This window comes from Oxyura jamaicensis, chromosome 6 (genome assembly GCF_011077185.1).
Source record: "Oxyura jamaicensis isolate SHBP4307 breed ruddy duck chromosome 6, BPBGC_Ojam_1.0, whole genome shotgun sequence".
Classification (NCBI taxonomy): Eukaryota; Metazoa; Chordata; class Aves; order Anseriformes; family Anatidae; genus Oxyura; species Oxyura jamaicensis.
The window spans coordinates 5,020,210-5,041,850 of NC_048898.1; positions in this window are offsets into that span (position 1 = coordinate 5,020,210).

Sequence of the window (21,641 nt, forward strand, 5' to 3'; positions counted from 1 at the left end):
ATTGGCTTAGATGATTTACAGAACATTCAAATCTCGCCTTTGCTCTGTTGTAGTAAGACAAGAACATTTTATTTACCTTGTGATGTGGAAACAGACAAAGATGTCACATTCCTCTCCTGGGGTCCCTTGCTGCTTTCGCTGAGGATGGGAGTGATTTTTTTTGTGAACGGGTGAAATTCCGTCCCTATCAACCTACAGAATATAGGTAGTGGTAAGGGGCTGTATACTCTCAAGCAGCCATACTTCTTACAGTTCACAGGGGAAGCCAGCCTCATCCTACATCCCCACCAAATTCAAACAAAAGAAGCTGTGTTGCTTCAAAAGAAGTGCCCTTTAACACTGATACGTGGAGTATAATGGAGGGAGAAAAAAAAATAAAAAAATAAACATAACTTCTTCAGCACTACCTGCATGTTCACGTCACCAGTGCATAACTAGGTTGTGTCATGGTTATAATTTGATAGATACTTTGTTAGCTGAGAATGTTACTTAGTTTTCTGTTGGAAAGATGAAAAAGTATGCAGAGGTGAAAAAAGAACTTCATTATTCTACATCGTTGATTTGTACCCCTACTCAGCTCTATTTTGTGGCAGCATAACTCAGTGTCAGCAACCCCAAGGGTATTTTTTATGTATTTTTACTTTACATTTTTGTCTAAGTCTCATAAGTCCGCAACTCAAATTTTCCTTTTGAAAGGAAAATACCACTCACAGGCATGCTACAAAATCTCATGCCCTGGAATTGAACCGTTGTGCACTGCAAGATGAAGGCTGGCCCTTGCTGAATGGCCAGTTCAACAATCCACATACAGTGAATTTCACGCGTCTTGACTCTGAGGATCTTTAATATTTCATCAGAGTTTTCCATTAACATAGAACTCAGACTGCAAGAACTGCCAAGGGAAATGAACACCCCCAATTCATGTTTTCAGGGCACTTTAAATCTTTCTGGTAGCTTTGAAAACCTTGGCCTTTGTAGTTACTCTTTCTCTGTACTTACCAAAAACAAGAGATGAAAACTTGCTCTGAGTAAAAGTCAGTGAAACTTTTGCTATTGATTTCAGTGGCATCAAGATTTCACCCAAGAAATTCAACTGATGAGTTTAATGAGGCTCTACCTGACTGGGACCACAGGTTTCTAACTGGAGTGTACCATGACCTACGCAAGGCAGAGTGCCTCTGCCAGGGGCTTGTTCTTTGAACTCCACTGAGACAGTTGCCCTTGCTGTCTAACACTTGTGCCACGCTCAAGCCCATCCCTGATCTGCTTTCCAGACAGAGGCTTAAACTGAGCGTCTCACATGGACATAGATAGCTCCCATGGACATGGAAACGAATTAACATGCTGCCCAGCCTGTCAGTTGCTTAACTCCAGATTACTTCTTTTCAATGTTTCTTGTTCTGAAATCCCTTTTGCACATTTCCCTTTCTCTGCAATCTGTGGCATGCAGACACAGCAGTCTGGATGCACAGAGTTGGATGCCTTTTGGCATAAATACCTAAAGGTACCAAAAGTTGCAACATACATTATCTCGATGCATATACTTCTAAAAGGTACAGAAATACAGAGAATGCTTTAAGTGTTAAAACAACTCAGTACACTTTACAATGCCTTATAGTTATGTAGATGTTCTTTGTGACAAACACTGCGCTGCAAACATTTGACAAAAGCCTTTTCATTTGGTTGCTAAATGCTTAAAAGATGCTATAGTCACTAACAGGCTCCCTTGCCAGAGCCAGAAGCACAGCGTCCTTACACTGAGCCCTCTGCTGCACGTCTTCAAGAGCAGCAAGTGACTGTGACAGCTGCTCCCTGCTAGGAGATATTCTTGGAGATCAGGCACCTTGTACATTTGCTCTTCATTCCTAAATTGACAGAAACTTCCTGCTCGAAAACCTTGATTAGTAGAGGTAGTCATCCATACACAGACTCCCAATTATCCCCTGCCTCCACGAAGATACCACATGGCCAGGGTAAGCAGGCTGGTGGATGCACTTCACAGTACAGTGCTACTTCACGTAAGAGAAAATGAAATAGCTTTGTTGTGGGACAATTCAACCTTCTGACCTGACCACCAAGTGATAGGATGACTTCTGGCCAGCACGATCAGACAGGGTTCATGCCGCCTATTGGCTTTCTAAACAATGTGATGATTCAGAGAGCTTTGTACCGAGAGCAGTTAATTTTCTGATAGCAAGTGCAGAAGAGAGCTCACAGGATCTCATCCTTGTGGTTACTAACAAGCTAGTCAGTTTGTTCCCCATAGTGAACTACAAGACAAAACCATACACTGAAATGAAAATAACAAAACAAATCTCAACTTGGTTTTCCTGCTTCCTAAAGATACCGTTAATTGCAAATAATTTTACTGTAACTTAAAATCTGTCAATTTACTAAGTATTCATTAATAAAAATACTAACAAGAGAGAGGCATTTCCAAATCTACACTTGAAAAAGTAACAGGCCGAGAGTTTCTGAAATGATGAGCAACGTCTGAACTAGTTTAAGCAAAATAAGCACACCCTTGAGACAGTCCAGCTGAAACTTTCCATTAAAACGTCTGGGAGTGCTCAGTACCTGGCAATTTCCAGTCAAATTGCCAGAACAAATTAGCAGCTGTGCTTTCGCTGTGCCTCTCAAACCCATAAAACCCATACGAAAATAGTCATTATGACAATGGGTAAAAACAACATTAAGAATTGCACAAGGCAGAAAAATCCCTTTAGAGGAAAGAGTTTCTGCTCTTTTGAGTAGTATTCAGAAAATCAGGGGCTTTAACAAACTGAATTTGATGCACAAGAAAAAATAATTAGGTAAAGCAATAGAAGAGAAATGTTTAGTGCCATCTTCATTCACTTTCTTTCTCTCTGTATGAAAAAGGAAAGCATGAGGAGAAAGGGCTTTGAAGACCATCTGGAGCTAAAAGCCCCCAGGAAGAGGGTTCAGGTCAATTTATTGGAAATGTCTTGCACATTCTCTAGAACACAGAGGCAATCATTTCTTGTGGTGGAAGTACCAGAGCCAAACAAGTATCAGCACCAAAGCTCACTGTGTCTAGGATAAATGAGGCTTTAAGTTTACCATGGACTGAATCACTGTCAGAAATATCCCATCTTGAACAAAATTCCTAGTTAAGGCTAGAGCAGATGAGATAGCCAACACTACTTTACTTCCCTAATTACCTAAGTTTTAGTCCCAGAAACAGGTTCCTGTTTCCAGAAGTGCCTATTCCCCATCCTTCTCTTGGCATTAACTTAAAAAATTTATGGTCTGCCATGCTGAAGCTATTCCTGTTGCTGCTCTCTTTAATCTTGTGCATCCAGATCACCACACATAATTGCACAGGTTATTTTACTGCTTTTAGTATTGGTTTATATGTCATAGCTGACATTTAACAAAGTCAGCTTCAATTTAAAACGTATGAAGATGTCATTATTCATTGAAACTTGTTTAGCCTTTAAATTAAAGAAGAGGCTGAGTAAACTACAGTATCTTTTCCATCATATAATCTGGGACAATTCCAGTTCACTGCTTTTACCCTTCTGAATTGCCTAACGTATTCTGAAATGCATCCTGCAGCAATGGGAAAATTTCTCAGACACTGATACACTTTCAGTATTTATTCGGGTCACACATCATTCTGCAATTAATTGAACAGTAACATTAGTAAAAAACACCACTTCCCTTATGCATTACATGTGAACTGGGGAGGGGAGCTCATGTAATGTACTGCCTGGTGCTAGGCTTGGAGCGAGTTACCAAGCTGCTCTCAGTTAAGCAGGGTTTTCAGCTAACAGGTAGCTGGGTATCTGATCTTCAGTTAACAAATGTCATTTCTGAGTGCAGAGCAACACCTTGAATGACCTCTAGTTTCCATAGGCAGTATTTCAGGCTTCCACAAATTTGTGACATGAATTAGTTTATGGTACTTTCTTCTCAGTCTCGGGACTACTGTTCACTTCTCCTCCAGGCTCTCATGCAACCCCAAGGCTGTATTGCACCCTGAAAACACGGGAGGAATAATATAATTTTGTTATGTGGGTGTTATCCTAAGGCACTGCTTATGTACTCTGTACAGAGGATCCACATGGTTTGCAGAGATCTTACTCTTACCCTTTAGGAGTAGAAATCAGGGTTGTGGTATAGCACAGGGCAGTATTTACACAGCAATTGGCTAGAAGGGAAGGAGGTGGTATGAACACAAATGCAAGGCAAACAGACTGGAACAGCCGTCTGCAGACAAGTTCAGCTCATGTTTTTAATGCCACCATAATGATGATAAAAAGTTGGGTTAGAAAACTTAACCTATTTGCTGAGCAGTTAAAAAAGCCATATGCATTAGCCCTGAAAGAAATTTGATGAATAAAGTTTGTCAACATTTCAAAGTAGAACAGGGGCTAGGTTGTTGTTTTGGTGGTGGTGGTTTTTACTTTTGTAGAGATAAAAGTTCAAACTTCCATCCTATTTTTCTACATTATCCTCCTATCTTCTCCTTTGAAATACCAATAATAAATTACGGTACTGGAAGCTTTTAGAGGATGAAATGCAAAGTAAATTATAATGTAACATTTGCCTTTTCTTAGATCATCGTATTACGGAGACAGAGTATAAAATCTGCAAGACTGGATCAGCTTTGGTCAAGCCCCACCATGCAGAAGTATTTGCTGCTCTGGCTAGCACAGTGCATATCATTCTTGGACAGCAAATTCATCCCCTTGTGTTTGCTTTTTCTAAATGTTTCCAGTCAAGTCTCCCATGCTGTGGACTGCTGAGTTCTCTACTAGCAAGGGAGAAGGAAGGCACACTATTATACCAGTCTCCAAACAAAAGAAAAGCAAAACTAAAATCACTGCTGAATACAGTAAGGCTAGCAAATGCCAATGCTCCACTTGAGATTACATTTTTGCTCTCACTCTTCCTACGCTGTGGAATGTAATTCTGTTCCACAAATGATCCCACTGAAGCCAGAAAAGGCTTGACAGCAAGATACAAATCAACAAAAGCAAAAGGATCTGAATCTGATCCAGAGGCTTCCCTAAACCAGTTTCAAAGTTTTCAGCAGAGCTTTTGTAGATGGTTTTATGTTTAATTTTCTAGCTTGGTTGAAGAACTGATGAATTAATTATTTGCATAACTGTTCATATATAGCAGGCATTGTATTTTAGTTAAATGGACAAAAGACACCATCCGGCCTGGAGGAACAATTTGTTTCATCAGATGCATTAAGAGAATAGTTGAGAGCAAATCCTAATTAATACACAAGACAAGGCCATTTTAAGAACCACTTCTCAAGACTTTATCAGATATTAATTTAAAGTAAGGATGGCACATGGCGCACTTGCTTGAATACCAATAACCCACAATGCTTTTCCAAATCAAAAATATTAAACAGAAGTGCTATGGACTACAGTTTAGGAATAAGTTTTACTGATATTTTCAGATAAAATTATTTCCTGTGGGATTTTAACATCATCTAATAGGAGATAATACAATAGAGAACTTATCCTAATGCATTATCTTTTATATTGCCTTTGTTTCAGATGAATACGTTGTGTTAGGTCTCAAAATGAAAGGCCCATTCAGCATTTCAAAGGCAGGGATCAGTGGAGAATGTCTCCACAAGTAGGTCCTGATGCCACAAGTGGACTGATCCCACCGTAGCAAGCAAAACCATCTCACCCTGGAAAATTTAACTTGATTTTATTCATGCCAATTAACGCAAACACAATCACTAATGCAGGCACTGAGCCAGAAGAAAATATAAACAATTTAACTTCTGGCATGCCAATGACTGAGCAAAACATTACAAGTTTGCACTTTGTGCCCAACACACACCACAAAATCCTTATGCCTGCCACAGCATGCACTGGTCGTGCTACAGCATATTGCTTCTTCCTTGAGCAGAGACAAATGGTGATGCTGTTCAGGATTTGTCTGAAACAAGGCTGGGGGGCGGGGGGAGAAAAAAAGAAAAAAAGGAGAAAAAAAAAAAAAAAGACCAGTTAGGAAGCCATTACCACTGTGTTTTCCTTGCCCAGCACCTCCAGAGTATTTGAACATAACTGTGCTATGCTGATGTTAATGCAAGCATCCATTTAGCACCACAGGATAGATATTTCAGGCTGCACCACAACCTCAGGAGGACTCTGCTCCCACCTTGGCCCAGAGGGGGAGCTGTCCAGGTTGCTCAGAGAAAGCTCTTACTATTTTCCACAGTCAAATTAATACTGCAAAATAAACCGGTAACCAGCTAGTCTGCATTTTGTAACTCTGAATGCTTATTTTATTAAGCAGTGCCAAGAAATCAAGCAGTACTAAATGAACAGCAAGATCAGATGATCACGATTCCACAGCATATGGGAGAGTGAACGGTTTGGGTAATTCTACTGAACTTCCTTGGTTCTTCCTTTACTTGCTCTTTCTGCCATTTCTTTAACAGTAACTGGTAAAACTCTTGCTCAACTCTCATTTTTGTCTTATTTTTAAAAAAAACATGCCAAACATGGGAATTTGGTGCACGTGTACATGCATCCCTGTGCCTTGCCTTCTCAGTGGTTTGCTGAGGCTAGTCATGTATCATGTACATCATTCAACACTGCAAGACAATACATTTTTTCCCCAAATCCTGTCATTTCTTCCCAGATTCTTTCTAATAATTTTCAAACTGGCACTATATGCCTTCCTGGCACATGCACTGTTCTGCTATTTTAAGTGAGATTTTAAATTTATTTGGGATCAGTCTTCAGAAGACAAAATCTTTTACAAGCTTTCACTGTCGAATAACATGAAACTTTGCTTCAATTTCTTATTACAGGCTTTTAAGATGTAGGCACTTACTCTACAATTCACACTGAACCTTTTTCCCCCAAAGAAATCAGATTTTAATAGCACATATTAGTCATACCCCTGTCACATTATTTCAAAAATTCTCAGGGTTCCCAAGAGGCTTTTCCTTTTCAGAAACAAGTGAGCTTTACTTATAACATGAGACATTTCAACGAAGTTCACCCTAGACAAAGTAAAATGGGATGGTAAACACAGGCTGAGCCCTCAGAAGAAAATGTTGAAGTTGGCTGAAATGCCATTTTAAGCGATTTCTAATTTTACTTTTCTTTGCCTTCAACAAATGTAGCATTAGCCCATCTAATGTTGTGTGAGTACTTCACAGGAACACAGACCGAGTGACAGCTTGCTTTGAACATTTGTTCTTTGCTAAGTCTCCTAGAGATGCACTAGTCAGTTATTCTAGTTTTGTAGGATTTCCAGAACTTGTGTGATAGTCCCCAGTGCTTACAAAGTAATGGTCTGGTTTTGCGTGTAGGAGTGATGTCACCCCTTAACTACTGATCCAAAACGGAACTCAGCGTGTAAGGAATGTAATACAGCCACCCAAAGGTCTTCTTGCCAGCTTCTTAGCTACGTGAAACCATTTAATCTATCCATACTTCTTCACAAGCTGATTGTTACATCCCTGTGAGTTATGCCTATAAAGGAAAACACACAAGACTTATTCTGAAACACCACCAAAATTCAGTTAAAGCTAAACAGTTTCTTAGTTGCTTAAGAAAAATCGTAGATTTTGGAATTTGTCAAGGTTTCACATTAAAAAATGGCAGTAAAGCTGCAGAGAAGGAGGGCAGTTCACCTGAAATTCAGTCTCACTTGGAACGAGGGATGGTAACTTACATCATATAAAAATAAAAAGAGAAGGATGAAAAGCTTAGCTTGAAGTTCAAAATGAAAATCCTGTAAATGATGAAACATTAGATGACATAAAACATTTTTTTCTTCACAATAATCTATACAGACTAATATTTTTTCAAAACTCGTCATTCTCAAAAATTCAGTCCTCCATCAAAAATAGAATGACTTACTCTTATCTAAGAAGAGTAATAGGACTATACAGATAGCCAGGTATCTCACTTCAGGCAGCTCACTCTGGCACTAAGACCACAACACCTGTGGTTTTTTCCATGAAGAGATTAGGCTCCAAAGTCCATTCTGCTGAGCTGTACTGCAGCAAAGTGTCTCCATATTTAAATTTTCATTTAGACTGTTTTGCTGGCGGGATGGGAACTGACAGTGATTCTGACACTGTCAGTGAAAAGAAACTGAAATTGGAACAACTGAACAGGAAATAAATTTGAGGCAATCCACGTGGAATTCTTCAGTTTCAACTAATTTCTACCAAAGTCTGTCTGGGGGAGAGGGGAGATCATGCCTTTTTGTTCGGCCCTACAACCTGTCCCCTAAGAGCAGATGCTGCAGAGCCAACTGTGAGCAGGAACAAAGCAAGGAGCTGCTGGGGGGAGCAGACTCCCAAGGCCACTGAAATCATGATGACACCTTTGGTACGCATAACGTCAGAATCTGAGAGAACTGGAATTGCTGCTGGTTCTCCTGATGTTTGTACTAATTAAGGAAATGGGAGATTCTACCAGGGGTGACATTAATCTTATTCATCTTCTCCCTCTGTTAGCTTGCTAGGATGCTGCAAGTAGAGCAGCGGAACATTTTGAAAGTACAGCACAGCAGGTGGTTAGGGAGAGATTGGTGAGTCAACTGGTAGTCCCCTTACATGGGCACATAAAGGGCACATGGTTTGTCTGAGACCAGAGGGAAACAAAGACCACGACAGCAAAAAAGCATACACAAGGGCATAAAGAAAAGCCTTATCTTCCCTGGAAAAATGGCTGTCTTCTACAGCCTCCTTAAAGGAGAGAGAAAACGATACCCTCAGTGAGGTGTTGACCGGACACCAGAAGTCCCCCGGATGCGCCATCTTCCACAGACAGAAATACTGTTCTGCAGGAAGTCAACACATATGCATGTATACTGCCTCCTGCTTCTCTGAAAGACAAATTTCATGACTTCTTGTTTTCTGGCTTGCCTACAGGAGAGCTGGTGTGACTGCCCTTCCTCTCCCTCTCCTCTTGGGAGCAGGTGACTCACAGCGTAACATTATCTCATTGGAATAACCTCGTTATCAGCAGGCAGCTGGTGATAGAACCCTTTAGAAGTAACAGAGTTGATCTTTCAGAGATGCAAAGAATGCCTGCCCTCTGCTTTGAAAATTTCCCTTGGCATTACTCAGTGATTTTCTGCCTCTGCTGTGTTCAGCAACAGCATCTGTTTTGTTTTTTATTTTTTTCCCTTGAAAGAAATGCAGGTCATCAAAACAATGTAAGAGAGGCAAACAAATAGAATAAAAAGATGACTCACTAAGACATGATGTGTGCTCACATTCCTCAGGGTTTGAGGCCACCGCTGTCACATGCAAAATGGCAGTGAAAGAACTGTACTGCCAGAAAATAAAGACATGAGTTTTGCTTTAGCTTCAATTTATGCTTTGAAAATGGAAACCACAAAAGCACTCCACTGTAGACAGTATTCATGCTGTAACCCTCCCACTGACCTCTGCATGGAGATGCTGAGAAATTCTGTGCTTGAATGCAGTGTAATTAGTAATAATGATTAAGAATCATACAGTAACTAGTACTTCCGAAAAAAAACAAAGAAGAAAAAAAAAATACTTGTTGAGAGCTTTCAGTTAAAAGATCAGAAGAAGATAGAGTAAAAATTATCCACATCAGTAATTCAATACCTTCAGACAGAAACTGGATCTGCTTTTGTATAGGGAAGGAGTCAGGCATGGCTTAGGTCCTAATCATAAATCCACTGTCTAAAATGATGAGAGCCAAAAGGAGGAAAAACTCTGGAGAATATTTTAAGCCAATAAATAAATGAACAAGTATAAACTGATAAGCAGCTTTTTGAGAAGAAAGTATCTGTAAAGCAGTTGGAAACAAGATATAATATATTGCTATCTTCAACAAAACCGATTTACCATTGTAAGGTTATTCCAATGCAATAGTATCATACTCTTATTATACTATCTCCTGACAATCTGTTTCCCACCTCTGAATCTTCACATCCAAAAGCTTCATGTGTTTGCTTGACTCTTAGCTGCACACTAGCAGACACTACTATTCTCTGGCTCTCCAAAATGAACGCTCACTAAACCCGATGTCCAGCAGAGATCTCTGCCTGTCCCTTGTAACTCAAATCTCTTTCCTCTGGTCACCATACTGACTTCTTACAGCTTGAGTTACTCACCACCTGCTACATGCGATTTCTCTGTGCCTCTGCTCACCTTGCTTGGTTTCAGTGACTCCCGAGCCATTCTGGAATTGCTCTTTTATACCATATGCTGTTGCTCTTGAGAAGACTGCGAATATCTTCTGAGCAACTAGTAAAGGCATAAGGCTGTTGATCTTCATATGTTCACTTTCTCAAGATGCTGTCCAACATAAAACTGGAAGGCAAAAATTAGAGCAGACTGCGAGAAGAATTCATCATTAGCACTGCTGGGGTGTAAATCCACCCTATTTCATTTTCCAAGCATATTGTGAAGGCACAGACCACCAAGCCTACTGTTTTTCACTGTGACTTCTCTACACGCATATTTGCCTGCAGAGTCCTCTTTTTTTAGTTAATGTACTCTGCAGGCCAAGCCCCATGTGCTCACCCAAGTGACACACTCAGCACTGCCTGGCACGTTCAAAATTCACAGGCTGAGAGTTTGGGACACTTCATGTCTGAAGTGATTTCTGGAGTATTTCACATATTGTGCTGGAACTTCTTCATAAAGCAGCTTGGGGTACTCACATAATTAAGCCTGATGTCACTTCTAGATGGTTTCCAAGGCAGAGAGATCAGTTTTATAGCAGGCTCTCACACAGTGTTCCCAACCTCATTCTCCCTTGTTCAGGATCTATGTTCATACCTGTCCAGAAACTCACTGCTTGCTTTTAACCTAAATGCGTTTTTCTTCTTCACCATTTTCCTCGTGTGTAAATCTGGTCGTTACGTTACACAATTTATTGCCGTCTGTTGTGGTTTAACCCAGCAGGCGTCTAAGCACCAGACAGCCGTTTGCTCACTGCCCCAGCAGTGGGATGGTGGAGAGAATTGGAAAAAAGGTAACACTTGTGGGTTGAGATTAAGACAGCTTAATAGGACAGAAAAGGAAGGTTAATAATAATAATGATGATGATAATTATGATAGAAGAATACCCAAAGCAAGTGATGCACAATGCAATTGCACAGCACCCACTGGCCAATGCCCAGCCTGTCCCTAAGCAGCAGCAGCAGCCCCCAGCCAACTCCCCCAGTTCATTGTTCAGCATGACCCCTGTGGCACAGGACATCCCTTGGGGTCACCGGTCCTGGCTCTGTCCCCTCCCAGCACCCCTCCCGGGTGCACCTCTGGCCTCCTCCTGGCGGGGCAGCGGGAGGAGCTGTAAGGTCCTTAACTTGGTGAGAGCACTGCTCTGCAGCAGTGAAAGCATTGGGGTGTTGTCAGCATTTTTCTGTCCTAAATCCAAAACACAGCACCACACCAGCTACTAGGAGGAAAATTAACTCTACCCAACCTGAATCAGGACACCTTCCCTGAATACTGCACTGTTTAGCAGCTCTCAATATTCATTGCAGGTTTCAAACCTCATTTTAACACCTCCTTATCAAGTCTTCTGTATCACTGTAACCAAAGCACAGAACTCCATCCATCAGGCACCACCCCACACCACACGTCAGTCACCTTCACTGGTTCAGAGATAATACTCTCTCTTACCATCTAACCAACCACCTACTTCTGCAGCGGAACACACCCCTCAAGTGCTGCGCACATCAATGTCACTCTCAAGGGATTCGCATTTTTTGCCCTAGCTTTTAATTCTTTCGTAAAAGAAAAAAAGAAAAACACCATTCACCTTATGACCAACATCACATACCTTCAATTGGAAACATAAATTACCTACAAAACTAGACTATTTGTTTTATTTTCTCTGAGAAGAGTTGCCACATGTTCCAGGAGATGAGCTGTACTTCGCTTCAAAGCCTGTCACTTGTGTCTCTCCCATGTCTTCAGCTGCACAGACTGTTTCACAGATTAGACTCGCTGCTCATCAGTGCCAATCAGAAATAGTTTTTCTTGCATTTAAGTTTACATTGACACAGAATCAGGCATGTTAACAGCAACTGTGCATATATGGCTGACCAAAAACTACTCAATTTTCTGTTCAGTTCATTTCTTAGAGCTTGATTTTTTTATTTTGGGGGAAGGAGGGATTGGACGGGGATGGGACAGGATGGGAACAAGACAGAAGAACCTTCTGACCAGATTCACACCATCTTTTATGCCTAGTGTAATAACCAAAAGTTACTTGGGTCACCTGAGGGCAAAATTCTGAACCTGATTTTGAACCGGATCTGTCCTGATTTTCATCAGCTGAGACTTTTAACCCTAACAACCTTGGTGATACAAACTTCAGGGACTCTGAAGCTTGCCAGCCAGTACCCCTGCAGAACTTCACTTACCTACATGCCCAAAATAGCTTTATAATTTCCTCCTTCCTCCTGCCCCGTGGTGCTTCCCATTCAGCCGGCGTTCACCAGCAGTAACTTCGTAACACCTTTCCTGCCTCCGTTCTGTGAAGTGCCATCCTTACCTAGGCAGGCAGCTTCTGAACAGGAAGCGAGCACTCCATTGCTGGGAGATGTGTGGTTAGAAAGCTGCCTGGCAGAGAAGGACCTGGGAGTAGTGGTTGACAGTCAGCTGAATATGAGCCAGCAGTGTGCTCAGGCGGCCAAGAAGACCAGCAGCATCCTGGCTTGCATTAGAAACAGTGTGGCCAGCAGGTCCAGGGAAGTGATTGTCCCCCTGTACTCGGCTCTGGTGAGGCCGCACCTCGAGTACTGTGTTCAGTTTTGGGCCCCTCGCTACAAGAAGGACGTGGAGGTGCTTGAGCGAGTCCAGAGAAGGGCAACCAAGCTGGCGAAGGGTCTGGAGAACAAGGCTTAGGAGGAGCGGCTGAGGGAGCTGGGACTGTTTAGCCTGGAGAAGAGGAGGCTCAGGGGCGACCTTATCACACTCCACAGGTACCTGAAAGGAGGCTGTAGCGAGGTGGGGGTTGGTCTGTTCTCCCACATGCCTGGTGACAGGACGAGGGGGAATGGGCTCAAGTTGCACCAGGGGAGGTTTAGGTTGGATATTAGGAAGAACTTCTTTACTGAACGGGTTGTTAGTCACTGGAATGGGCTGACCAGAGAAGTGGTTGAGTCACCATCCCTGGAGGTCTTTAAAAGATGTTCAGATGTAGAGCTTAGGGATATGGTTTAGGGGAGGACTTGTTAGCGTTAGGTCAGAGGTTGGACTTGGTGATCTTGGAGGTCTCTTCCAACCTAGACTATTTTGTGATTCTGTGATTTTGTGGGATACACGTAATGCAGAAAGAGCTGCCCAGAATAAAAGCTGCAACATGGGGGCCCTATTCTGCAAAGTTGTTAAGGACTGTATGCATGGCAAAGGAGTGTCAGACAGGCCCTTACAACAGGGGCCTTCAGCAGCAACTGAGCAAGAGAAAAGTTCTATTTAAGTGCTCACCTGCTCATGTGTTTGTTCGTTGGATTGATACAAAGCTGCTTTCACCAGTGCAAGTGTGAAATCAATTTCATATAAATTGGAACATACCAACAGAAATCTTACCACTGCCTGAAGATATATTTCCTTTAGTATGTTTTCTGTTTTCTTCAATCAGCTTTATATTTATAGGGTGGCTGAAAAAGAATGCTATGCATTATTTATTAACATTGATTTTAAACAGAGCCGTTCAATTCATAACCATGAATTACCTAAGAAAACAGAGTGTTTATCTTATTTTTTCTCTTTAAAGAAAATTAAGTATTTAATTATTAATAGGATTTTACTGTTGACTTCAGTAAACAAGTCCTTAAAAATTAGAGGGGTATAAAGTTAACTAGCCATGGTACAGTTATATAATGTCATCAATAATTCCAGTGTTTACTGCATTTCTTAATTTAAGGAAATACCAGTGCTGATTTAGAACGGAAGTTTCATCTACTGAAAGACTAAAATAGCCGTTTGTTCCAGTATTTTCTTCATTTACATTTGAAAAGGGCTCATTCTTACCAAAAGCCTTTATCTTCTGTCTAGATCAGTTCTGCTCTGCTGACCACTCATTATGGTAACAGGCTGCAATGAAAAACTCCTTGGAGGACATAAATCAATTAATCAGTGCCACTCACTTACCGATATTGATTAGGCCATACATTATCTGACTTCTCCTTTGATTCCTTCTGTCATGAGCAAATGGTTACACACTTCCTGTAGGGCAGAGGAAGATGGAATTCATGAAAATGGAATGACTTTGAGGTTTATAAAACTCCCATTTAACTTGAATGGAAAATGGCCAATTAAATACGCTAAATAGCAATCCCAATAAAACAGCACAGGTTCAGATCTTTACTCTCACCATGCAAGCCCACGGTGAGAAGATTTTGAGTACTCTCACACAAGGTAAAGACCAGATCAACAGCACTGAGAAATGCAAATCTGCCAAAGCACTAGCTTCCAAGCATTTTCAGATAATACTTTCTTCCTTCAATCTCTTATATATTCACTTGCTCCTGATTTCAATTTCCAGGATTTTAGGTTACCTTCATCCTGTTATATTTGCTGTCTTCTGATGATATGTCTGTTATACTGCGAGAGTACATCTGTAGCTGTTCTGCTAATACATTTTTCTGATGATTCTGTTGCTTTATCAATCTTTAAAATGTCAACTTTTTCATTACTGCAGTGTTTTTTATTCCATTAAAAATCTGAAAGTAACTATTAATTTTTTATGGCTTATCAGTTACAATCCATTTATATCCACTCAAAGTGCAACAGTTTATAAAATTATGTGTTGTATGATATGTGACTGATGAGTTGCTGTAACTTATTAAGCAAAAATATTTCCCTTAGTCTGCTCTTCTGCAATTATTCTTACAGCTGAGAAAGTCTTACGGTCAGGCCAAAGCCCTACTGCTTACGTCTGCGCTCCTCCTTGTTTTTACTGCTCTGCCTAATGAAGTGATCAACAAAGAGATGCAGCCTGCCAGAAACTGGGTATCTTGTAGCCATAGCACTCTTGCTGACTTCTCAAGCCAAGGCAACTAGGAGAACGCACCAGGACTGGGGGCTCTTGCAAGCCCCCAAGGTGACCCCCATGCAATTTCTCTCATACTGCACTTTGCCAGTTCACATACACTGCTGGAGCCAGGGGTTTTTTTAGATGCAGCCCTACACTACTGTCTCCTATCTTAAAACTGCTCTCACATGCCTGGAAATTTGTTTTTCAACAGCCAATTTCTGAAGCCTAATTTATTCGGATAATGTGCTGTCATCACTGCGGTTATCTGCTCACATCTACCAAGGCCTGCTCTGCTTTCTGTGCTGCCCTTTTTTGTGCCACTTTTCTTGAGCCCCAAGCCCTAAGTGCTCAGCAGACCGCCCACCAGCACCCACCTCTCACAAATGCCCCTGACATTTCCCAGATGCACGCAGACCACCTCCTACACTGCCCGCATCTTCCCAGGGCCGCTCTTCCTCGTCCAGCCCCTTCAGGGGAAAGGCATCCTGTGGTTGCCAGCACCACCCCCTTGCTGTCACTGAGAAAACCCTCTCAACATCTGAGAAGCTGCACAGAAGGCAAAGCCAGTGACTGTTCTTTGAACGTTTCTCTTCTCATTGCCTTCCTGCACCTCCTCCCTCCTCTTTCTTATCCTTTGCCACAGAATGGAGATTGTAATTTCATGTCTGCTGTAAAATGACAAGGCCCGTAATCACAGACACACACAAAAAGGCATGTCTATAAATGAAATGCATTAAGAGCCAGCATACAGTTTATTTTTACAGCTGTTTCACTAAAAAGTGTATCTTCTAAGACTAGCAATAGAGGGACTGAAGAGTGTCAGCAGGAAAGATGTGTTGTCATCTGGCCACAAAGCCATTCAGGATCAACTCAATACAGGTCAGTTCCCCTTGAAAAAGGGGAGATGTGCCAGTTTTAGAATGGCTGCTCCACAAGGGGGAAATGACAACTAAATCCCAACGGCAGACCTGAACATGGGAAAAAAACAGGGATGGCTTTAAAGTTTCTAATCTGGTGCTCTGAAATTTGTATTTCAGGTTAAGGGTGGTTTTTTAAAGGACATAGAGATTGATTTAAAGGACATAGAGATCTGATTCCTTAGCTTGGGGAGCACCAAGGCAGAAGAAGCACACGCGCACACACAGTCAGGGACCCCTGGGTGTGCCTGGTTTTAACCAAACAATGGAAAAAACATCAAGAAATTTACAAACCTATTTAGAGGTGGTCAAAAAACACTGCAGGTTGGCTGGTGCTTGCTCTGACTTCTCTGGTCCATTTCATATTATTGCCCCATCTGTCTTCGCAGACTTCTTATTTGAAAAATAACGTTAATTTTTGATAATATGGTCAAAGATCACAAAGACATTTTTCTTGTGAAGAACTTATTCTAAATCAAGCCCAAAACAGTTCTAGGGCCACTAGTTGAAGAAGCCTGTCCTTGCTGTCTGTGTCAATGAAATGGAAAAGACAATGAAAAGCTGTTTCCCTATATTTGCATCAGCAATAAAATATCTAAATCATTTTTGTTTCTATTCATATTTAGCTCACTACCATGTCATCGCTTCTGAAAGCTACTGCACTGCCAGTATTCCAAAACCATTCTTAACTAAAGAAAAGGTGAAAGAGAAGATAGTAAATTCATTTGATTTGCTTTGTTTCCAGCACAGTTTCATTGATCAGTATTATACATTTCCTGCAATTCTATTGCTCTCATAAAACCCTTCCAGTCATGACTTTGGGGATATATTTTAGGTAGCTAGTAAGTTTAGAAACTGACAGTCTGCCCATGTCATTTCTCTAACTTATCAATAATTCTCTTTTGTTCACACAGAGGGAAAAAAAAGCAAAGAATACAGTAGGTGTGTACCCAGCTCAAGACATAACAGCCTGTAGATTTGAGCGAGGTTTTAATTTGCAGTGAGTGACTGCACTCTCATAATTATAAACAACCGATCTGCAGTCCGATCACACCTCCTGCTGGTCTGCAGAACACGTACCACAGACCTTCTGGCATACAATATCTGAAATATCTTAATCACTCTTTTTTCCTCCTCCTTTGCCTCCAGAGCAACAAGTACTCTCTGCCTAACCAACGGCAGCAGCGAGCTGCCACGCACGTAGCCCTGCTCTGCCTGTGCTCGGGGAACAGCTTTCTCCACCAGAGAAACACTTACTCCCTTGCCTTTGAAAGAATCCCTTCTGTCCCTCCTTCTCCTGCAGGGAGGCAGTGTGCGACCCTTTTCGGACCTTGTAAGGTCTGCCAAGGGGAAAGACGCCCCTCGTCTCCTCCCTCGCAGACGCACCACCTCTGCCAGAGGCAGGCCAGCAGCCCTTCCAGTCTCAAAGAGCCTTTCAAGCCCCACACAGCAACTGAGTTGGGATATTGGGTTAAAAACCTGAGAATAACCCCACGGTGAGACAACTGTACTCCTTTCCATTCCCTTTTCTTTCCAAAGTAACTTTGCATTTAGGTAAAACCATCTCGATTAGAGGTGTGAAAGGCATTTTAACATGTCCATTAATTATTTTTCCGTAACTTCAACTTTTGCACAACTTTTCAGCACAGATGTTCTTTTCCAGCTAAATACAAAGACACCTGTAAGTTTTTACATCATGCACGGAGAAATTTACTTAATAGCACTATCGATATGTGTTACAGCATACCTTAAACACCAGTAAAAATACATTTTATAAAACAGAACAGTACAGAAGTTGTACTAAGTGTTGCAATGTCTCATGGGAGCATTTGAAAGGAGAAAGAAGTACAATATTCACACTTGGTATTCACAGCCTGTTCATTACACATTTCTAGAAACACATCCCCCCCGTATTTAATTAAAAAGAAAGCTGAAAGAGTAGGAAGAACAAAAATGTTCTCAACTTCAATGACACTATTGGAAAATAATTATTTCAAAACTGCTTATCTGTTAAAAAGCTGGCAAGCTACCAGGATCTTGATTGCTGTAAGCAGTTTTATAACTGCTCTACACAGATAAATTTAACAAAGAGAAATTAATTTCAGTCTCGTAATAAGACTCATCTCATTACCAAAACGGCGTCTGTGCTGCAACAGAGCCTTGTGCACAGGGCTGCTGGTAGAGGATTTTGCGTGCAGACATTTAACAACTGCCTAGAAAAAGTCCGCCTCAGAACTTCAAATTTCATTACTGCATCTCCTCTCTGAACGTAATTCTTCCTAATTGTATAAAGTGAAATTCTTCCCAGTTTCACTTGTGTTCTGCCACCTGACTGCCTGGAGCCATCCTTGAGTCTCAGCCTGTAAGGATCATGGCTCCTGGGAGCAGTAATCAGAGTAATATGGAACCTCCGCCTGCGCCTTTGGGTTGGTTTTTGGTGTTGTTGTTTTTTGTTTTTTTTTTCTCAATCTAGGGCACATAATAACATGTTAATTAACTGTTAGGTTTCTCGGTCTACAGACACGGTAACAATGCAACTGGTAATTGAAGATGTTCAGATGTTCAGTGGGGAAAAAAGTGGTCTCCTTCCTTTGTGCCACCTTACTGCACTTCCCTGGGACGAGTCTTCCCACAGGACAGTTCTGTTACATCCCCAGAACCTCCAACAAGACTTTGAAAATGCTGCAAAATACAATATGACCAAGATCCAAAATTAAAACTTGACAGCAGGTTCAGCAATATCCTTTGGATGCTTTGAGCCACTTTATGGCCACTCTGCTCTTCAAAAAAAGGCACAAAACAATAACAGAGTGTGCAGCAGGTCATAAATCCTGGCACATGAGCACTCATGCTTGCAGTTCTCAGGTGGTACCCCTGGAGCAGAGGCATTATGAATAGCCTGAGATTTTTCTTCTACCATTCCTATTGGTAGTCTCACTATGGCACATCAACTGAGATATAAAAAAATGAGCACATGATATATCCTGATGAAAAACCTGATACAGATTTCAGCTTTGCCACACGTATCATCGCTGTACACCATCTCATCTTTGGGAGCCACAGTGACATTTTCTGCTACTAGACATCCCATTCAATAACCTGCAGACAGCAGATACACCAGCACAGAAAGCATTTTTTCCATGCGGCAATCCTTACACATTTGCTGGTGTACTTGACCACGCAAATCAATACCTCTTTGCAGAGCACATGCTGTGAGCAGTAAGAAAACAAACTGTTTCCTTCACTCCAGTACATCCTTGCAACCACAATGTCATTTCTGTACTTCTTCCCAATTACGGAATTATTCCGTCCACCAATTTTCCTTCCTTGGCATAAAACCATCTACAGATTTATAGAAAGTGTATGCATTTAACACAGCAGACACTTCATTTCATTTTGAACTTTTCCACAGAAGAAAATAAATAAATAAATAAAAATAAAAAAATGCCCCTAAATTTATTTGGTTATAATTAACATATCAGATTTTCAGTCTACATTTCCTGACCTATTACCTCAAAGTTGTTTTTCACTGTTCCCTTTCTTGTTTCCACAGCAACCTTTCCACAATGTCATTATTTTTTTCCTCTTTTCTTTTAAGAGGAGACAATGATCGGTTAACAGTGATTTTGTTGTTTGTTTTTTTTCTTTAAACAAATGCAGAAATGTTTATATACATGTCTTTTAAAACAAAACAATGATTCTGAGAAAATGATTATTTCCACTTCTCTTGCAGTAATTAGATGATTTCACAAAATCTCATTTCAATCACAGAACTGTTGTTAGTCTATCACTTGACAGGTTTCACAATACCACACAAGCTTCTTGCAGCCTAGGGTGGGGAAGGCAACCTCTCTGGACCTGTTTTTAAATAGTTCTTACAGGAGCGTAAGTAAAGGATGCGAGGCATCCTTTCCATTTAAAATTTTGGAAAATGCTAAATAGAGTTAATATGTCAGTGTCCAGTGATTAATACAAGCTGGTCTGTACCTAGGGAGAAACACTGAGGCATCGTAGTTCAATTTATGGTGATTGATATGAAGCCCACTCCCCCATATCCAGGTTGAATGAGATGCCATTTTGAAGGAAAAAAAAAGAGAGTAAAGCAATTATTCATGTCCCTTTGGGCTGTTATCACCACTCGTTTCTTCCTCATTGTTGCTTCCAGTGTATTTTATAAAATGCACTAGAACTGACATTATATATGTAAAGGCATCTATCATAGAATCCCAGAGTGTTTGGGTTGGAAGGGACCTTAAAGCCCATCTAGTTCCAAGCCTCCACCATGGGCAGGGACACCTCCCACTACATCAGGCTGCCCGATACGTTTAGATGTCCCAGCACTATAAGCATCAGAAATACATCAGAATAATGGAATGTCTCAGTCAAACCAGAACAGAAAAGATGTATCTGATGCTGTACAACTGCCTCTAGAAGACATGTAAGTAGCCCTTTCCCCCATCTGAGATTCCCATGGCTGTCAAAGGAGCTGTTTGTTTAGGAGCTGTTGTTTACAAGCTAATGCAGAGGGGTAAGCTTTTATGTTTATTCTTCAAGCAAAATACAAGCAAAGTTCAGATGTGCAATATTTTCGGAGGCCAACAGGTAACGAGCAGAACACTAGTTAGACTTCACTGCAAAGACATTAGCCTTACAAGCAGAGTAATGTTCCAGTTCAAATAAATGAATAATAAAAAACAGGCAGTTTGCAATTCTGTTGTTTCTGCATTTTGCTTACATTTAATTGTCTTTGACTCCAGTAATTGATTTTGAGTGGAGAAAAGGAGCATCCTGAGCGCTGTGCATGTCACACATTGCGACTACGGGCTTCTGAAGCTCACCTGAGTAGGGAACCTTATTTGAGAGGGCTCCAGTTCCAGCCCAGACCATTGCTAATAATAGTTTTTCTTTCTCTCCTCCACCATAAGCAAGTGCAATTCTCAATCTCACTTTCCAATTTTTGCTTCTGAAAACATATGCCTGAACCTTTTCATAAAGACGCCTTTTATGGCCTCTTTTTTTCTGAGCAGGTTGTTAATGGCATCTGCTTGGGGTTCTCCTACTGGGTCTGCGACACCTCAAAGTAAGGTAACTTTTCAGTTTCCAGACCTCCTCGGGTTTTATGCTGCTTGCATCAAGGGTTACATTCACTACAGCAGCTGTTCCTTCCATATTTAATGGATTTCAAGCTTTTAAAATAGCTACCTGTAAAAAACAGAACAAATCTTACAGTACAACAGTTGAAGGACTATTCATTTCACCAGCCTGGAATATAAAAATGCTGTCTTAAGAAAAAAAAAAAAAAAAAAAAAAAAAGTACACCCTCCTACACTGTATGGAACAGAAGTAAAGCTGAATGAGAACTTCTGAAAGATTTTTCTTGCAAATGCACCAATTTATCTAAGCATTTTTCTACTGAGATGTGACCTTTAAGGAAAGTTACTGACTTTAACAATAATAATAATTTAAAAAAACTATCACTATCACTGACAGAGATTTCTCAGCTCCAAAATTGAGTTTTCAGTCCCAAACGGATACAAAAGTAGTGTGCATCCATTCAGAGCACAGGCTGGCTCTCTAGTGTGTAAGGGGCACAGAGAAGTGCGAGCTGCACCCCTGGTGTGATGGGGCCCTGACTGAACAGAGCTTTGGAACTGACTTTAACACGGTGGGTTCTTGCTTCATAGTTTTAACAGCTCTGGTCTTATGGCTTGCAGCAAACTGTGGG